Source organism: Notothenia rossii (assembly GCF_949606895.1).
Source record: "Notothenia rossii genome assembly, chromosome: 2".
NCBI lineage: Eukaryota > Metazoa > Chordata > Actinopteri > Perciformes > Nototheniidae > Notothenia > Notothenia rossii.
This window is the reverse complement of record NC_136904.1, coordinates 82,383,133-82,403,457: the sequence shown is the minus strand read 5'-3', so window position 1 is coordinate 82,403,457 and position 20,325 is coordinate 82,383,133. Positions and strand designations below refer to the sequence as shown.

At 40.4% G+C, this 20,325-nt stretch overlaps 1 protein-coding gene and 1 long non-coding RNA gene across 2 annotated transcripts in view; one reads left to right on the top strand and one right to left on the bottom strand.

Moving 5' to 3' along the window:
* Nucleotides 1-20,325, bottom strand: part of atp5mc3a (ATP synthase membrane subunit c locus 3a) — a 287,504-nt gene that overhangs the window by 186,173 nt on the left and 81,006 nt on the right. The gene's annotated exons all lie outside the window — the stretch shown is intronic.
* The window catches only part of LOC307025841, a 33,576-nt gene continuing 17,180 nt past the window's right edge, over nt 3,930-20,325 (top strand). Inside the window, exon 1 of the long non-coding RNA XR_013804290.1 lies at nt 3,930-4,014. This is a non-coding gene — a long non-coding RNA (uncharacterized lncRNA). The remainder of the gene's footprint in view (nt 4,015-20,325) is intronic.

Below are 20,325 nucleotides of genomic sequence, written 5' to 3'. Positions count from 1 at the left end.
CTACTATCCAAGGTATAAAGTAGGACGAAAAAGGATGAGATAAAGCTGGAACAGCAGATGGCTAGCAACCAGCTGCCGAATGTGAGACCAAAAACAGTGGAAACCAAAAACAGAGATAAAGTAGTGGTAAATATTAGACCTTTACTTATCATGTGACCAGAGACGCAACCTCACATGAATGATAAAGTTGCCTTGGTTGGGATAGATGTGTAAAATAAGCAACTTGCTAACTACTTGACTTTATAAAAAGACAAAACTGATAATAGGTATAAGGTCTAGTGGATTGATAAGCACTAGTTTTTTCACCTGTGAACTACTACCAGACCACAACATACACCGAATGCATTGGTTGTCCAAAAGAAAAGCATACATAGACTTAACCAAATAACTTCAGGGATGAGGGTTATCAACCAGTGTTGCTCCTTGATATCCCATCATGTAAAGTATATCTACTCCTGGCTTCTGCACACTTAGTTAAGACCTGTCTTTAAGCTGTGACATTGACAACACTAACTTAAAAATATATGCTATGTCAGGTTTTGGTTTCAGCTGGATTTTGCCAGCTCCAAAAAGTGGGTAAAATGTCCCTGAGCAGAAATTGCACCTGCATAAACATGCATTGCATCACAGGCTTGTCCCAGTTACAGCACATTCATGTTATTCATGTCTCAATGATTAATATAAAGACTGCAAACTGGGAACATCTACTTGGGATGCCTTTTTATTGTGGCACTGTAAAATCTCATTAATTATATTACATTTCATTTAGCTGATGCTTTTATCCAAAACAACTTACAATAAGTGCATTCGAACAAGAAGATACAAATTGAAGAAAACAGAATCATATAAGTACATTAGGTTTCATAGTACAGTACAATGACATGTTGCTAACCTTTTCTCATAACAGTCATCCCATCATAAATCACACAACCTGTCAGAGGGATGTTTCCTCGCACTAAACTATTACCACCAACCATGTTTTGCTGTTTTAGTTTGAGGTGTATATATGTGCTCTCACAAATGTATTGTTATTAGCAGGTCTCCAGCACTGCCTCCTCTCAGTGTTTCCTCTTCCATTTCAGTGGTTGTGTCCATGTGGTTGTCACGTGAGCGCCACCTAAGAGATGTTGTGCCCTCTCAGATCATTTGTCTTAATTAAAATGTAATGAAATGTGGCTCTCTTTACTATTGTGTTTTGCAGCTCATAAATGAAACATTGTACTTAGTAGCATTACTCACACAGTGCTCCATGCATTGTTTATTTAAGCGTCCCGCAACAATTGGTAAAACCACAACCGTTTCTTGATCAGCTCCTTTGACAATACTACCAGACAAATGTAATGCAGTTTTCAAAGTCAAGGGATATTTGTTTTTTTAGGAGTGCTCCATTGTGGATGTAATGAATAATCCATTTTGAGAACTACTGTGCGACTTCCAGCAACCACTTGTGTGGCCTAAATTGTGCAGCTCAGGATCAAAGACCAATTGTAAAATATAATTTATTTATAAAGTAGCCTGGTACAGACTAACTTCATTGGCTGCTCTTTAATATTGAGCCAAAGTCCGGACTCACCTCCAGGCTAGCCACTGTTCCACGAGCTCCTGTGGCTTAATGAAATCCCCCATTGAGTATTTCTTTTATCTGTCTTTCTGAAAATAAACTACTTGATAGGGTTTTCTTTCTATATGTTAAGATACATTGTGACAACTACACTACTAGCTACTATAGCTCATGGTTTTTATTTTGTTGTCTGCTCTGTTATTTTCAAACTAGCTCTCCCTCCTGCCTTGCAGTAAACCCTTTCCTGGTATTACCATCTCGATTCTTACCCCCGCCAAGTACTCACCTGTTTCCCATCCTTATAATTAGCCCTTCAGCGTATACACAGGACCATCTCCAATCATTCCCTGCCAGTTTGTCTAGTTTGCACCTCTCCTAGCGTTCCAGTATCTGTCCTGCCAGCCTGATATCTTTGATATATGATTCTTTCTGCCTTACCCCTTTTTACTGTTATTATTTCTCTTTTACTGTCCCTGTTTTACACACATAATGTACATGCATTACGCCTATTAACACCCTTTACATCTTACGTTACTGTTAAATAATTTGGCCTACTACACATGTATTTAATTGTATGTTATACTATATTCCTTTTTCTTTAACTTCGATCTTTTTATGTCCTTGATTCACATTAATATAATGAACTTCAAATTTGCTTCTGCCAAAACTACAACATAATCATCTTGAGTTAATTTGATGCCACACACAGCATGAATTGTTACATTTATATAGGAAGAATATGTTCAATATCTCAAGTAAGAAACCTCTCTGTAAGTTAAGAGTGAATGCAATTGCAGCGGATACATCACATATTTTACTGTGTATATTTTTGAGATGACGTTTGTAAAGCTATGCCTGTACTTTATGAACTCCAGCTTCAATTTAAAACCTATAGGCATATATGCTTTTGCTATCTGGGTCATTCCTAGCATTCGGTGCCATTTCAGCTAGGGTATTAAAAAATAAAAAACATCATTTTCCATGTTTTTTTTTAATTTAATCTGAATGATGGCTTGTTAAGGTATAAGAAAAATATTTTGGTCAAGCTCAGGATATTATGCTGACATTTTTTTTGAGTCATAAAAATAGTAGAATAGTAAAGGAGCGTGTCCAGAGGGATTCAAATCAGAGTAACAGGGGGGGACATTCAAACAGGGGACAGACACTTTATTTTCAATACAAATGAATTAATAACAACAATTTCAATTTGGTGAGGAATATTAGCAAAAGGGTCATACAACACTCACAAAAATGTAGAATTTGTTTGTATTTCTTTGATTTCTTTTTGTATATCTGTTACAGAAGTTGAGCAAACATGATTGGGGACACAGCAATTTGGCCTACTTGTGCTAAAATCAGAGTAATTATTTAGAATTTTTAATATCCTGGCTAAATAACATTATTGTTTTATGGTAGAGGGTATAAACATTTAAAACCAAGCTTTTAAAAAATAAGCATTAAACCTTTTAAATACAAAATATATGATATAATGTGGTGGGGACCTAAATGGCACCGAATGTTAGGAATGACCCATCTAATGGCTGGTAGCCTATATGTTGATAGTAGTAAACAGCGGGATACCCCTTTATGGTAACATTACCTCGTTATGATAATGTAACTTGTGTGAGTGGGGCTTCTCTGCTTTAACCTGTGCTGCTCATGCATGGTTTGTGTCCATAGGCTACCTGTAGAGCTAATATGTGTTGGCTCGGTTAGCAATAGGCTACTTTTTCTAGTAGCTGCCATTTATCACAAACATTGAGCAATGCTAATGAGAGGAGACCGATTTCTATCAATTCAAGCCATGCAGTATTAAAGTGCTATACGTACAGTTTCAACACAAAAACTGCTATAAAATGGGAAACTTGCATATTGATTTGGAGCAGTGGTAATCTGCTGAGTTGAGTTACTCTTCCTCATTTTTACTGTTTTAAATTCATCATTGTGACCCAAAATGATGACATTTGAGATGGAAGAACTTTTATGAGGTGCATATTATATATGTAAGGGTAATTAGAGATGATTAAGGGTGACCTAATGAGTTTAAATCTAACCATTGTCAAATGATGTGCTATCACTTAATCCCAACTAGTTTTTTAATGCTCATGCTTTACAGGCCTACATAAATTAGGCTACTAGCGTTACTTACCCTGAACTCAATGTCGCCGTCTTGCTGTTTTAATATGCAGATGAGAGACAACCGGTGAAAAGCTTAAATGTGCAAGCTGGTATACAGCAACTTTGTGCGCGTTTAATTATCTGTCAATGTTTCTTTGTACATTTTGTCTGTGTTTTGTTTGGACGGTGTGCATTCAGTGCCGTTGGTAGAAAGGCCGACGCTTTTATTTTGAAAGAGTAAAAGCCGGTAGGAGAAAGCATACGCAGGTGCGTCTTCCGGGAGGATGGCATCTACCTGCAGGTTTGTTTAGCGTCTGGCTGATAAGGGAAAAAAGGTACGAAAATGTTTCTTTTCCTATTGATATTCAGTGGAATTGGTGGTGTTTTCTGTAGTGTTGCTTGGTTGAGTTAGTTTGTGAACGTTATCAAGGAAGTTCTGTTGGCTCAAAGTTGCTGGCTGTAATTTGAGTCACGTTAGCTGGCAATTAATTAGCATTCTTTGGCTTTGCTAGGCTAGTCTGATGAAATGCTGCAGGCCACAATGGATGAATTAATTGAAAAAGCATGGGACAAAGAATGCATAAATTGGGATGTCTGTAGCTGATTATATGTGAAATGTGATTGATCATTTCCTTTGAAGTTGAAATGCTACTTCTAGCACCCTATTTATATGTTGTAAATAATAGGTTGACTGTTTTCTTCTTATATTTTGTTCATGGCATATTTTTTAAAGTAGTAGTGGTCTATTTTGATAAAGCATTAGTACACATCAGTTGGACAGTTAGACCATTGTTCAGGCAGAGATGCTACAATTATGTTTACCCCTCTGTTCAAACATTTGAACAGAGGGGTTTTAAAGAGATATAAATCAGTCTTTGTTGCTGAATTAACAAATATTTAGTGTTGCAGCTAATTTTGTGATTTGGTAGAAGGTTCCAGGATTGAGTTTTTTCTGTGTTTTTCTGACCTGGCAAAATATTTTTTGAAGTGCAGTAATCTTCAGGGATTTTGAGTCAGCCTTCATGGAAACTAGCAATGTGCATGACTATCGCCCTGTTTTTGGACAATCACACAAAGGTGGAACCAAAAGGCAGCTTTTAACAGCTTGTATAGAGTTCCCCTGCAATATAAGAGATTCTCCTCTCTGAAGCACATCAGTGGTGTCTTGAGTGCTTTGTTATGCACAGCGGCTGCAGAGAGCACCCCAGGAGCCAGACCCCTGGTTCTTTCATTTCATTTGTTTTCAGGAAGGGTGAAGGGCAAAGCCACTGGAATGATGAAACGCGGTTATCCAACTCTCATTGTTTTTAAGAGACGCCTGTATGTGTTCACGTTACTCTGAGCGCGGTGGGAAATTATAATTAATCTGTTAATGACAGTCGGGGCTGTCATAAGCTCGGGGAGTTTATAATAAATTGCTGTAATAAAAATTAAGATTGCATGCATCATTGAGGCCTTCAGAGGGTTTGTTTAATGTAGTTACAAAAATGGTAGCAGCTGATGTGGCGTCCACTGCTCTACCAGGAGAACGCTAATTTCTGAGTGACACTTAACCTGCCGCAGCTCAACCACAGCTGAGGGAGGTGAGGGGAAACCTAATGAGTTTTTCCCGCGTCCCATTTTGAGAACCACTGAACTGGATGGCCTGGTTTGGATCCGAAAGGTAAAAAACTTGCATTGTTCATGGTAAATTAATTAGACCTTGTGAAAATCTATACATTTCCAAATTCAAGTAAAATAATTCTATATGGCCTGCCGCTCTGGTCAGGGAATGATTGGTGCTTGCTCAAACTTTTTAGACAAATCACCACATGCTATGAAGAGTCATGAGGGGGTTAAAGGTTGGGTTGTTCACTTGTCCCTCTTCCCCTTAACTGGAACATGAAAGATGCTGCGTCGTCTGTAACATGGACTCTGAGGGCCGCGATGTAGTTACAGCAGCAGAGGACTTCCTCCTCTTTGATGAGAGACAAAGCTTCCTCTGTGGTGCAGGGTCCCATTAGAGGAGACTTCTGCCCCAGAGGAACAAAAGAACAAATCTTAAGCATTGTCACACGTTAGAAGATTATAGTTTTAGAAAATGCAATGCTACTGTTAGCAACCTCTGATAAGGTTACCCCTTCAAGTGTACCCCTTCATGTTCATGCACGCTCTCCAGGTCAACGGTGATCGGCTCACATACCAAACAGAGGTTGGCTGACCGGTTTCCTGTCTAGTCAGCGTGCCTCTTCTGCTCCTTTCAACCAGAAACATTTGTCAAGGAGGAGACTAGGAGCCTTATCTTTGGTTGTGTTGTTTGGGACACAAGGGGCCCTCGTTTGGGGTTTAGCCTGCGGGCAAGCTGGTATATTGCACTCGTAGCCTGACACCAGTTGACACAGCATAGTTGCCCAGGTCACCCTACAAAAACATCGCTCCCTCTCTGGACGAAGCCTCCGAACAATGGCGATATTTTTGTTGACAGACAGCCCTTGGTTCTCTAATTGAAACTGAGCTCACATGTCTCACACATTTAGCTGTGAACTTAAACGCAGAACATCCTTCCTGCCCTGCTGTTCAACTTAGCAAGAGACTTGTCTGTTGGAAGAGTTTCCGGTCACTGTGTCTCATCTCTTGAGCTCAATTATTAATTGTTTGATGAGTCCATTTGTAAAACAACATCAAAGGTTGATTCTTAATCTTTTCCAAGATAAGCATCAGCCTCTCTTACCTGAAACTAAGCAGAGATTTGTTTTACAATCTGTGTTGTTGAAGACTGGGCTTTCAGAGCTGTAACTAGAAGTCTGAGGCTGAAACATAAAGCTTGTGAGCCGACTCTAATGGCTCCTCGGTGGAAGGTACTGCAGCAGCAGATCCTCCTCTGTGATTCATCTCTATTGTTGTGCTGGTTTGTTACCTTTCTCTCAAAGAGCCTATTGCTCCCGTGGCTCCCACAACAATTATCACCCGCTTGTCTGGTGACACCGTGTTGTTGTCTCAGCTTCTTTTTCCATCCTCCTCTTCTTTTATACTTACCTTTTTGGCTGTGTCTTTTATATATATTTTTGTAAACCTCTTAAGCATCACTCACCAGCCATGAAAGATAATTATAGACCATAATGAGCAATGGGCTTTATTTTCCAAATTAAGTGAAATGTAATAATTCTCGCCTAAATCCTGGCAGTTATTAATGGCTGAGTGGAATGGGCAAAAAGTGTATGTGCATGCTGGTGAACTGATGGTAGATTTACAATATCTTTGCATAAACAAAGAAACATTAACCAACTTTACACAGAAGATACATTTAAATGAGGAAAATGAATAATATACATTATTATATATGTTGTAAATGTGGTGTCACTTAAAAGTTTCCATCAAAGAACATATAGCTATAGGCAGTTTATATAAGACCAAAGCAGTTTGCACCACCCCAACGGACCATCAATTTTTCATATATTTAGGGAAAATATAATCATTATTTTTAATTACTGCATCCAGGCACTCTATTAAAATTCTAATTCACCTCATCCACCTCGATTGATCTGTTCACAGTGGGTGGCTGTGGTGAAATGCACTGTATAATATTCATGCTGGTACGCCTTGGTTGTGCTGTGTGTCAGAAGCCATCTTGCTGCGAATCCCTCAACCACCTTGGAGCGCAGCCTGTGGAACTGATGAGGTGAAGAGCATTGCTCTGCAGCTCCATGCTAGTAATCACGGGACTGAAGAAACACATACATCATCTGCCACACAGGTTGGCATGGCGAGTGAAAAGCCTTCACATCACGTAAGATGTTGGACAAATGATGGCCATACGTGTGTTTGTCTCCTCACAGATGGCTGTGCATCTTCAGTCAGGAAAAAGCTGAGCCTGGCACTTATTCCCCTCCCCCAATCCACTCCTCTTGCTCCCTCTTCCTCTCTCCCTCCATCACTCTTTTGTAGCACGTCCTCTTTTTTTTGCCTCAACTCTGCAGGAGGTTTGATATTGGCATCACAGTTAGTGCCCTCCACGGAAATAACAGTGGAAAAGATGACGTAAATTATTTGCCAATTGTTTGACACATGCAGGGCATTGTCCTTGCTATAATCATCAGCACTCTGTCACCTGAAGCTATGAGCGGTGCCACTGCTGCTTTGTGTCTCTCTGCTAAACCTCTCGGGCCGTTCGGGCTCCTGCTCTCTTCAGTAAAAAGTATACGATGCACCTTTCCTCCAAGCAGCACGGAGGAATGAATCACAATCATGCTTTTAAATTGAATTGCTTCTGCATAGGCATTAACTCCTGAGTAAAAACACATAAAGAAGGTCAAGTAATGAAATAATAATGGTTACTATATACTGCACTGACTGACAAACCTTTTACTTATCAGCAGCAAAGTTACTGCTTTAAGGAACACTTAGGAAATGCTATTGTCTCACAGTTGCACTAGTAAATATTTAATGTGATGAACTCATGAGAAGCAGCAGGGACAGATGGCCAACAGGGATATTAGTAAAATAACCGAGGTGTAATGGCACTGTGGAGGACACAAAGTCTTATTTGTCCCTACAGGGCTTTAAAGTCCAAAATGGCCTTTTTAGTTTTTTTTGAGGAATCACAAAGGCCCTCTGAAGTCCAGGTTTAGTTTGATTTTTTTTTTTCCTTCAGATTTCTATTCTTCTTTTTTCTTAGTTCTCACCCCACATGCATTGTATCATTATTTTCAGCAACAATTCCATTAGGTCTGAATTACCATGTTGTCAATTTACCAAAGCTGACAGGAACCCAAAATATACAGAGTAATTACATAAACAAATCCCTCACATTTTTTTTAAATGACATAATTATGTAGTGTGAAAGTCAAACATCTGCTGCTCGTGTTCTCTGTAGCTTGTGTCTACTTGATGTATAAATAAAGTTATATTACTTTAAATAATACATGCTCACTTTATCCACAGATCAACAGACGAACTCCAGAGGGTTTTAAATACTAACACACTGTACATTATGATGAACTGAGGGGGTACATTACAGCTAGTTGGCACTGCATCAGTTGTGTGTATTTGAATTGTTAAACAGACAATGCCAGCATGTTTTAAACACCATCAGACAAAATCAAAAAATGTCAACTGACACTGCTGAATGTGTCCAGGCCCGCGCAGCAGTTTGCAATCAGTAATGAACGGCATCAAACATATAAACAGTTTTCCGTTCTTATTTCCCCAGGCAAGGACATTATATCCAGCAGCCTTTGCCGTTCCATTAACAGTAGAGGCTGCGTGTATGCGAGAGTAAGAGACTGTGAGAGAAAACTATGTTAGTTTATGTGTGAGTGTTTGGTTGGTTTCCAAAGAGCTTGCCAACGTCCGTATATAACACATTTTAGTTATAGCCAATGTAAAGACTATTGTTATTCAATTGTAGATTGTGATGCATTGCAGTTCTTACAGTAAAAAAGAAGAGGCATGATTTAAAAAAAAAAAAGGCTCTGGTGCGTTGCATGCACTGTACACAACACATTATAGTGCATGGATATGAGATGCTGGATCAATACATGATTTAGCCAGATAAAGAATGACGTGCAGCTCAGTGCAGGAAAATACAGCACGAGACGAAAACGGTCCGTCCTCATGAAAAATGCTCATTATCAATGGGGGAGGTGTTTTGTCTAGATGTAATGAGATACTGTCATGCTGTGGTACAGTGCAGAACAAGCAGAGCCACCCCTATGCAGCCTGTACCATTCTATAATGTCCTTGCCCTTGATCAGTTCCCGCTGCCTTCAATTGCACTGAAACCCATTATAAATTAATCACCTCGTCTCTCAATTTGCATAAAACACACTAAGCACCATTTCCATTCACCTCTATCTATGAACTGGATTAGGACAAACTGCATTAAATGGCACATTAAAGAAGAAGCCGATCTGTAGCAAAAGGCGATATTTCGGCGACAATTCCTGTGAGCGCTGTAATAATGTGTGCCTTGGAACCATACATGGGGAACGGCTCCGTGCACTTGGGAACGAAAAAGGCACATTTCTAGCTTTCTGTAATTTCATCAGCTTACAATATTATTTTGCTGCCATGGCTTTTATGTCTTGATAAATCTCTGCATAATGAATTCTTTTGAGATTCCAAAGGATTTACATGTCTTATCTTGCCTAGTTTATTTTGGCATCACGAGGCAGTGAGATGTGTACCTGCTCTCTCCAATTATAACAGATTTGCCCCGGTGCGATGAGGTAATCAGCTATTCCAAAATGCATAGCTATTACTCAGACAACGAGGAGCCAGTCAAGACAATAAACTTAACAGAGGGACTGAAGATTGATCGCAGAGTTCTTATTTAGACAAACACGACTTGGAGAAAAAGGCAATTCATCTGATCTGTCCTGGTGTATTTTTCCTATGAATCAGCAAAAATACAGAGGCCATCCCTGACTTGGATTAGAAAAAAGGGCATAAATCATGTAATTAAGTTGTCAAAACACCATCTGATCTTTACACACACACTTTTGTTTACCTATACAAAGTACTTTCATCGTTATGCTCTGCTTGGATGATCTTAATTAATCTGGTTTTCACTCTCGCCACTCACTCCCTGAATTATAAACATGAACTGTAGCGTTCAGAGATGTTAAAGAGAGTTTCGGATTTGAAATGACAAGTTACTGCGTATTTTTATTTTGTCTTTTTTTACTGCAGTTGCCAATACACATACTGTAGCGGCTTCTGTTCCTCACTCTGTTATTTGTGTGTCCTAAAACTGTTAAGATATTCTAGGAGTGAGTTGAAAAAAAGAGTCAAATGCATGCAGTGTAATTATGAAATGATCCGGCTGTGTAATGGACATCAGGCTTGTAAAGCTGTCTGCCCAACAATCCAATTTGGCAGTGAGGAGCCCATATTAACAGCACAACAGTAGTTATTCTCCCAGTGCTTTGCTAAATGTCACAGTTTGCATTTGTCAGATTGCAATGTATCACTTAGAGGGGGGTGATGGGAAACCCTCCAAGAGTAACCTTGAATGGCAGCCAATCGGCACGGGACCAATGGCCTCCCATTCCTCTGCTTCACTGCACTGGTGCTGCACTCTACAGTATATTTAAACACATGCCGACACCCAAGAGGAGGAGAAATAGCACCTGACCCCTTGAAACTGATACCCTCGCAAGCAAGGGAGAAGGGAAATTGTTTAATGAAGATGGATCACGGTGATGGCTTTACATTTCATTTCTTAACAGCGGGCATACGGCTTTATTACAGCCAGTCCTCACCTTTGTCCTCTCCCTCTCCGACGAGGCACTCAGGAGGCTCTGTGTACTCACTTTAGTTTGGTTTTAGTGGCTTTTTTTGGGATGTGCCTGTGTGTGGTGTCTGTTGCCTTGTGAATGTAAGAATCTGCCTACGTTTTGGAACTTGCTTAGCTGGCTAGTCAATAGGGAAATGTTGACAATTCAGCCCAGTTCCATCTGGCCACATTCTTCCTGGTCTAGCTGCTCTGTGAGGTCTCCTGCGAAATGATGTCCTCTATCAGCAGTGAATGTCACAAGCCCCTACACCATTATTGCAGAATAGGATCCCCCCCCAGACTGTGTGAAGAGAAAGGGATTGTGCCTTATTCGACTCCTTCTCTCCCCCACATACTGGTAATAAGATGCATTGCACCTACAGCTGTATCTCTAGGAAGCTAACTGAATATGAACAGCAGAACACAGAGTGGTACTGACAAGTGAAACACTGGTTCAGTTTTTTTGATCAGGTTCAGATTAAAGTGTTTATTGCTGTTTTTATGAACTTGGAAGTTGTTGTCATAGAGGGAGGGATACAATGTTCCTTTTTAATATGAGGATATTAGACTTCAGACTGTCTCACCAAGGAGTCATTCATAGTTTTGTACAAAAAGTACTTGTGTTGAGGCTAAACAAAAATACTTTTAGGGTGTACACACCTGACTAGTTGTTGCATGAATTTGGCCTCATTATCTGATGTCGGTAGTTTGCAGAATTTGTCGCATGCATCCCCCCTGACTATTGGTGTCAGAGAGGTGTGAGGGGATAGGGATTTAAGACGCAACATTTAAAGCATATTGATTCATTTAGATTTCATTTGATTAACTTTAAAGTCGGATTGCTCTGTATATTTTCTCGAAGCTCAAGGTGAGCAATTTTTCCTTTTTTAAATACCAAAAACAAAGCACACATGACAAACAAAGATTGAAACGTCTGCTCAATGTTCACGTACGTTACATCACCACATCTCCAGAACAATTTTTTTTTTTTAAACGCAACGAAACGCAAACACATTAAACCTGAGTACTTTTGTCCAACACTATTACAACACGATTTCATCACTTGCTTCCACATTCAGAGTTTGACCTACATAGGTAAGTCATAAAACACAAAAAGTTGGTCCATTACATCAGAATCTACATTACTCCTGGGCCTGGCCTACTGACGACCCTAACTCTGATTTTACAAATGGACAGACTTAAGAAAGAGGAATTATGTCTGCCATGGGACTCTAAATCTACAGTTTTCTGTATCAAGAGAAATTATATTTAATGTTAGGTGGATGTTGACTTGTGGGAGAGAGTTGTGTTTTTGCCTAGACTGTAATCCACTCAGAGCTCTGATCATAGTCTGAGGGTGAATGAACTCAGAGCCGAGCAGCTTCTGTGTCATGAGGTTCAACCGCTCTAAAAAAGGTAATGTAAAAAGAACCAGCTGTACTGTATCATGCTATAAATAACAGCAGCTAAATCTGTTTCGAATCGGCTAAGGCTCTTTCCAACCACATGCTGACTGCCTTTTCTCCACAGCGAGATTTTAGAGGTGAAAAAAGTGCTTTAAACCAAACTATCAGTTAGGATTAAATTGTAATCCAAACAATTAATTTAAATGAAGTCTATCATTCTGATTTATTGTGTAAGTGTGACAGACAGTTAACTGATCTTAGTGATCAGCTAATTTGAATACAGAGCAATGCTGAGGTTGTCTGAGCTGGAGCAGAGTCTGCACCTCTGATCCCCGGACCAAAGGCCAAGGGTTCAAATGGACAACAGGGCCCTCGGGCAGGAAACGTGAACTCTTCTCACCTTAGATGAAAAACCTATGGTGCATCAGCAGTGCAGTGTTTCCCAGAAACCCAGCAACCCACCAGTTGTATTGAATATTTTTACATCACAGAGAGATTCTAATCCACTTATGGCATCAAACATTCTGAGGATTTGAGGCTGTGCTGCAACAAATTCAATTTAGCACCACGGGTAATTCATTTTTGTCCGGTGTATGGAGATATAGATGGACATGGACGTGTGGTAGTTCCTCATACAGAAGCAAGTGGATTTTAAATAAAAGTTAATGGAAGTTTCAAGCTATCAAAAAAACTCGAAACTTCTTCTATTTTCAGTCAATATTTGTCTGTTATAACAAAGACATACGAGTCCAGCAGAACACAGCTTGCTAGTTAATTTGTTGGCTACCTCAAATGTGAATTGTATAATCAAGTTAGTAAGAGTACCACAACACGCTAACATTATACATTTATGAATTTCAATATTAACAGGGGCATAGAATACTTATTGGAATAATTAATGCCAGACTAAATTGAGTTTGAAAAGCCTGTGGTTCACCTTGTAGTTGGTGCACAGTGTCAGCCGATTGCAGAGGCTGAGAGATTGGGAGGGTCAGTGTGTAATGTCCATGCGATGAGTAGTGCTGCTTTACGACTTCCATTTGCTCCGTTGCGGGCAGATTTCCCACTGCTCCCCACTAATGACACCGCTCTAATGCTGCATGCAGAGCAGAGGAGGGTAATGTAAGTGGAGATAGGGGAGCCACTTGGGTAGGAATTAAAACGCCATAATTGATAATATTTCAATGTGGCTTAAAGGAATTGCCCCTTATCATGTTCAGTAGGATTATCTATGAATGATTACTAAAACATACACTTATTTCCTAGTTGAAAGATACGAGTGTTGGAGTTTAGAATGCTGGAAGTATTGGTAGATGAAACAAATGGAGATGAAATAAATACTCACATTTTACTTGGCTTTTATGAATGAAAGCTATCAATATTTGTAATTATTTAAAGGCTGCACAAAGACCTTATCCCAATGACGTTAATGAAGGACTCTTATCTTGATGCACAGTAGCACAGACTGAGCCTCTCGTACGTTCATAATGTCCTCCTACACGTCCCTCGTAGTGTGAATACATGTGCCCTTTGTAACCTCCATGCCATTAGCAGCTCATTTGTTTTGCATGGGTATGCTGTTTTATGGGTGTACTATAGTGAAGGTAATGGGTTAATAGTGATCGAGGCTCAGCTATAGGTGAACTGGAGCAGTCATTAGAGTCAACCCCTCGGTGTCATGGCGCTATAGGCTCCGGCCGTGTTGTGCTTCGGAAGTAAAATAATTGCAGGAAGCGAGCGACCCGGCTAAATCATGCCAGTCTGGGGGAGAGAGGGCAGCAGACAGCAGCGAGACTATTCGGCCGTGATGCCTATAAGTGCATTTCCGCCACCGTGCCCCCTCTGATCCAGCTGTCCCTTATATCAGAGATGTTCTGTTTATGTTTGGAAATCAATTGATATTGTGCATGATGGATGAGCTGTTGGCAGACGTGCCCTCTCTTTGGAGTGGAGTCAGAGGTGGGCCGATTTTAATGGATAGCTTGTCTGCTTCGAAACTAGATGTGCAACTATACCGGAGCATAACATCTACCGCTATAGTGGAGGCTGGTGTTAGCTTACTGATATGTCATGATATCCAGTGAACATGAATATGATGAGTGGTACGACACAGTCCCTTCTTCAATTCCAACTGATATATTTAACTTCAAGGTTTTGGAAAACGTCTTGTCAAAAATCTATTGATATTGATTTTTAAAAACAACTGAGAGGGAGTTCACGATGTGACTTATCGCACAAAGGAGCTGCATTTTAACTCGTATTGTAAAAATGTGTCACAAACATGACACTTCACACTCAGTTTAGGGAAGTAATAGGAGGGTTATGAGGCGCTGTAGTGCTTATTTAAAGGACCTGCTGGTGCTTCTGCTTTCAGATAGTCTGGGAAGTATAAGACAGATAGGTGGTCTAGATTAGATAAAGCTGTGTGTGTGTCTTCCCAGTCTTATACAAATAGGGAGAGCACAGCAATAGGCATCGTCAGAAGAACGTGCACTTTCATCCTGGTGCTTTTTCTTGCCTCCAGCGATGGGAGTGGATGACCTTTTACTGTCAACTTCTAACATGACAAATTACAGAGGCTGGATGACCGTGTTTTTTAGGAATGCAAGAGTTCACTGCCTGGTCAGGCCGCTAGCAGGGCAGTGGACCCCTACAATGGAGACAGATGTATTAATTGATAGCTAATAGTCATAGATATATTGGCTAGGGGGCTCCATATTTTGAGGGCAGATATTTGATAGCCACAGAAGTCTTTAAAGGGTTTCGCTATTCCCTCCCCACAGGGACTGCCTGCACAGAAACTAACATGTATGCCTAACATCAGAGCAGAGACTCCTGGGATGAACCTCCACTGTGCTTCCACTGGCTTTGTCTGAACATAAATGCAAAATTAGGTTTTCTTCTGTACTGCTTTTTCTTTACCGTCACAGGCCGGTGGTGAAAACTAAGAGGGTGAGTGAGACATGTCTTGGCTATAGCCATGCAGAGGTCTGCTCACATGGATCTGCTCTGTGTGATGCCCTGTTTAATTGGAGATCAGCTGGGCCAAATGCAGCGAGAGCTTTGCTTTCTGACCTCATCGGGCTGATCTGTGCCATCTATTCAGCCCACTCTCCTGCACCCACATCAGTCACCATGCCTGTCAGTTTACACAAACAGCCAGCAAGTATTTATTGTACTGATTACGTGTGTTGAGCTGAGCTGAGCTGCTGTAGTAAGGTCATTTAGTGCTGCTGACCACAATGACGACGGTGTGATCAGGTCATCTGTAAAGCAGTGAGGGCTTTTGTTTCTCTTGTCCGATGGGCAGCCATGTGGAAATCATTACATATTTACCGTGTTCACTCTGTCTCGAGCAGATTGGATCATTACATATTCCTCATTTGTTCAACGACACTACTGTATTATGCAAATGCTCATTGTGATTGCTTGAGTCCTATAGACCACATATCACAGGCGTACTTATCACATATTGCTGTGTAGCCAACAGTTAGTGAGCAGAGAAAAGGAAGCAGAAATTGCCCAACATCCCATCTACATTTATGGAAGTGGGCATTCTGTATTGTGGTGAAAATTATCATTTGATCCCCAGGGTTTTGAAACACTCATAAACCACCCAGCTTTCCATGCAAGCAGAAATTCATGTCTGCTGTGATGTTAACTCAGGTCCTGTGGACTTCAGAACAGTTATTCCAATAATGAATTGCACTCTGTACAGTGAGTGTTTGCCTTGCTGCGTTAACTATAAATGCACATTTTATTTGACAAATGTCTTTATCATAAACAGCATGGCAACAAACGCTACAAGAGTAGACTCGTATAGCAGTGTATTTTAACATTTAACTGTAGACAAACCGTCATAAAGATCACAGTAACACACCAATGTGCAAAGGAGGCGGAAGACCAAGCACACATCTGTTTGCTATTTTCACCATTGAAGTAGTAAGACGACTTCGGTCTGCTTTTTAGTATGGAGAAACAAATGTTTGGTTAATAAAATCTCTCATGCAGAGTAAGGGGCTCAACCACACTGAGCAATATCACTGAAGGCTACCTAGATTCATGGCTAGTCGTCCAATAAAATAAACAGCCAATAAAACATCAGGCTTGGACTCCCCTGACAGCGCTTTAACATCATTACAAATTCAACAGGCTTTCATCGAAAACTTGAATATACATTTGACTGTTCCCTATTACTTGTAGTCGACCACATGGGTCCAGACAAGGTTTTATGGCCGTCTACTTAATATCACATATCTCAATCCTGCGTGTGAAGTGCTGCGAGCTCAGCGAGTGCAAGCGTCTTGTGTGGAGATCTGGGGCCGATTTGCGCTCACCATTGCTTACATAAACTCCACTTCCACCTAATCAGTCTGCCTTGACATCAGTAGCCAGAGAGCATATGGAGCGTATACATTTTCCATCCACAGAGGCATTCAGGGACTTTTACCATCCGTAAGGGAATCATATTACTGGATTACAAAATAATAACAGTCATAATAATGTGATTACTCAGTGATAGCAGATTATGGGAGAAATATGTACCCATTAAACAAAACAAAAAGAAACATTAAAATGTAATTATTCAAATTAAGCCTAAATAAACTTTATCACTGTTTGCATAATGTTTGGTTTTTAATGCTAAATCGCTTTGATTATTTTCACATTTAAACACATTTCCAATATTACAATTGTATCTGTAATAAATCAATCTGCACATCTGTTATACTATGAAGGACTTAAATTGTATTTAATATGCAGTAGTATTATTAAATGATTGTTATGGAATCTATATACAATCGCGCCAAGAACCACCTTTGAACTATAGCTCTGTTCTCTTTTTCGGAAACACTATCAGATCACTTTCTGTGAGGTTAATCTTTTTGACCCTTGCTGTTGCTACAGTATTTAACCTGGTGTGTATACAAAGGATTTAAAGAGGATTACGGAGGTCCTTAATAGGGGATTAGCCAAATCTTCATGTTGTCCGTATCCCAAACTCTTTCACACCTAGGGATTAGACTCAACCATAGCTGAAGGCAGCTGTGTCCGTGGGTGGTGTTAAGGACGTGTTGCCCTCCTTGTCTTAATTGGACTTAAATGGCTTGTAAGCTTCATGAAAGAGTGTAAAATTGAAGGGTTGAGTGTCACCTTTCACTGAAATCAGTGGTAAGTGTAAAAGACATCACACTGACAGGAACTAAAGAAGTTTCCCCCCTCTTTTTTTAAAGTTTGAAGGTCGGATTGTGCTGGTTAAAGTCTTTAATTACAGGCTGATGACAGGATTGCACATTCCATCAGTGTGTGGTCCTGTGTGTATGTGTGTGTATGTGTGAGTGTGTCCTGTCACACAGAGGTGATGCCAGACTCCCCCTATAGGACTCCACCAGTACTTCACTACTTCAGTGGAAACGACCCTCCTCATTGAAAAATCTATCCACTCGACAAATACATGAACGCGCTGACTTTTTGGAATTTCTCCTCATCAAGAAATTCATATCTTTTTTAAATCTTATTTATTAATTGATGATCTTTTTTTTTTTTTATAGATTTTTATCATCTTTTAATTAATGATCCATTTTACATTACCTTGGATCATAATAGAGTTAATCCTAATTAAAGACATTTTTTTAGAATTTACAATTCATGGGAAAATAATATATATTGTTTTGGTGCTATCTTGTTTACATGTCAACAGGTGGTTCATAGATGCACTGTTGATGAGCTGTATGTCAGTACACTAAGAGGTATTTATAATATTCACTCCACCCTTATTCTTAATCATGTTGTGTACAACATATTAGAAAGGGCTCTCAGTATGTTGCAAAACACATTTGAACTATAATCTGAGAAACACATTATCAAAAATACACAATTTAGATACATTTAATACAAATTCAAAAACTACTGGACCATGTCAACAAAACTGCACCAAAGTAATACAAATACATTGAATTCGCCCAAGAATGCTACAACCATACCACATCAGTTTATTGATTATTATAATCCATAATGGATATGCTTGATTTCATTGGATTGTATTAGATTAAATTAATTTCATCCACTTAAAAATATGCAACTTTAACCATCTTTAGATGACGATGAAATCTTAAAAGCCATTGAATAAAGCTTACGCAGAGGCATGTGTGATCGCAGCGAAGAACTCCCAACCCCGTCACCTCCTGCTTGCCCTCCATATGACTCTGAGAGCCACTTTACTTTTACACTCGGGCTGTACTGTTTGTTTGTGTGTGTAAGTGTGTGTTGCAACGAGGCTGGAGGTGTATCCTAGAGGCGAACACACTCCTCTCCGGTTCGTGTTCCTCATTGTTTTCTCCTCGGGAAACACAAATAACTCAATTTGTTTGCGACTTACGTTTTTAAGGCATCCCGCTTGTCGACTGATATTCATGGTATTTCTGCGAGGGGTTTCACAGTGAGCCTGAGCAGAGACGCGGGGAGGCTGACAGCGCTAATGGCTATAAAGATAAGTGGAAGAATGTTGACGCTTGAGAAAGCCACAGGCAATGGAAGAGGATGAAAGAGAGAGTTCACCACTTAGACCGCTCCCTCACAATGGGGGGACACAACTAGTATTTATCAACTCTCACACTTCAAATAACTCCCTTTTTTAAATGCTGCTTACAACAGTGAATAAATAAAGCTGACTCATACAATCCCACAAAACCAGCATTGGATTTGATGCCATTATTTCATTATGGCTGTGAAACATCTTTGGCCACTTGCCTGCTGTTTGAAGGTGGTTTTACAGCAACATCAAAGCTTGAATTAGCACGAGAAGATTGGTGCTTGTTGAGAAAGTAGATGTTGAGATTGTTGCTGCCTGCTCCTCTGCCTCTTCTATCTGTCTCTTTCTGCCCTTGTCTCTCTCTCTCTCTCTCTCTCTCTCTCTCTCTCTCTCTCTCTCTCTCTCTCTCTCTCTCTCTCTCTCTCTCTTGCCTCCATCTGCTTCTCTCTGAGGGGTGGCCAAAGTAAACACCATGTTCAGCCCTCTCAATCACAGGATCTCTCAGAGGAAGAGGGGGCAGTGCCCTGGCACAGCGCTGGTGGCCAGGCCTGGGGAGTGGGAGAGGAAGTAGGCCACTGCTTCCGAAACCTTCTATCATTCCAGCGCCAATAGGGAATTCACATCTATCAGGGCATGTGCTCGCACACTCAAGTGCTCCTACTTGACATAAATATTTGCATGACATGGGCTGACATGGGAGATCTTATCATAAGTCATACAAACTCATCATAGCCCATTACAGGCAGCACTCGCGGTGACCACCAAGACAGACAGTGGCTAAGTACAGAATAATGGCTGACTCCTGGGCCGACAGCAGCTACAGTTACAGAGACATGGGATCATTCTGTCATCAGGTTTTTAAACTAAATGTCATCCCAGCTATTACATTGTCATTTTTAGCTGCTCTGTCTCGGCCCTGCAAAAAGTCCACTGACGGATTGTTCTGCTGCTGCATGCCTCTCGGCACTCATGCGTCTGTGTGTTTTCCCACGTACGTCAACCTTTGCCTGACTGCAGCACACATCACTCTCAATTGTTCTTTGTGTATCAGCACGCGGAAGAGCCTCTCTGTTATTTTTGGTGTATGAATGTGTCCGTGAGGTGTTGCGTGTTTACGACAGGCCTATTCATTTCAACATTCGTCCATCATCACCTACTGTGTTTCAGAGGAAACCCTGGCTTTCATGCAACACAGGGGACAGTTTGCGTCCATGTGAGAATGTCCTTCATTTAGTACAGCAAAAATACATGTTTTGTGATGATCTAACTGTCTTGTTTTCCCTGCTTAGCTTGCTCGGCTGATATAAAGCGTGTGATACAGATAGCTTTGGCTGGGAACCAACACAGTTTGCCAAGCAGGTTATCCTGCTGTGCTCTTAAGCATAAATCTACTGCTAAATAGTAACTTCATGACATGCAGACAAGTTGGTCTAAGTGGCCTGAATAAAAAAACCAC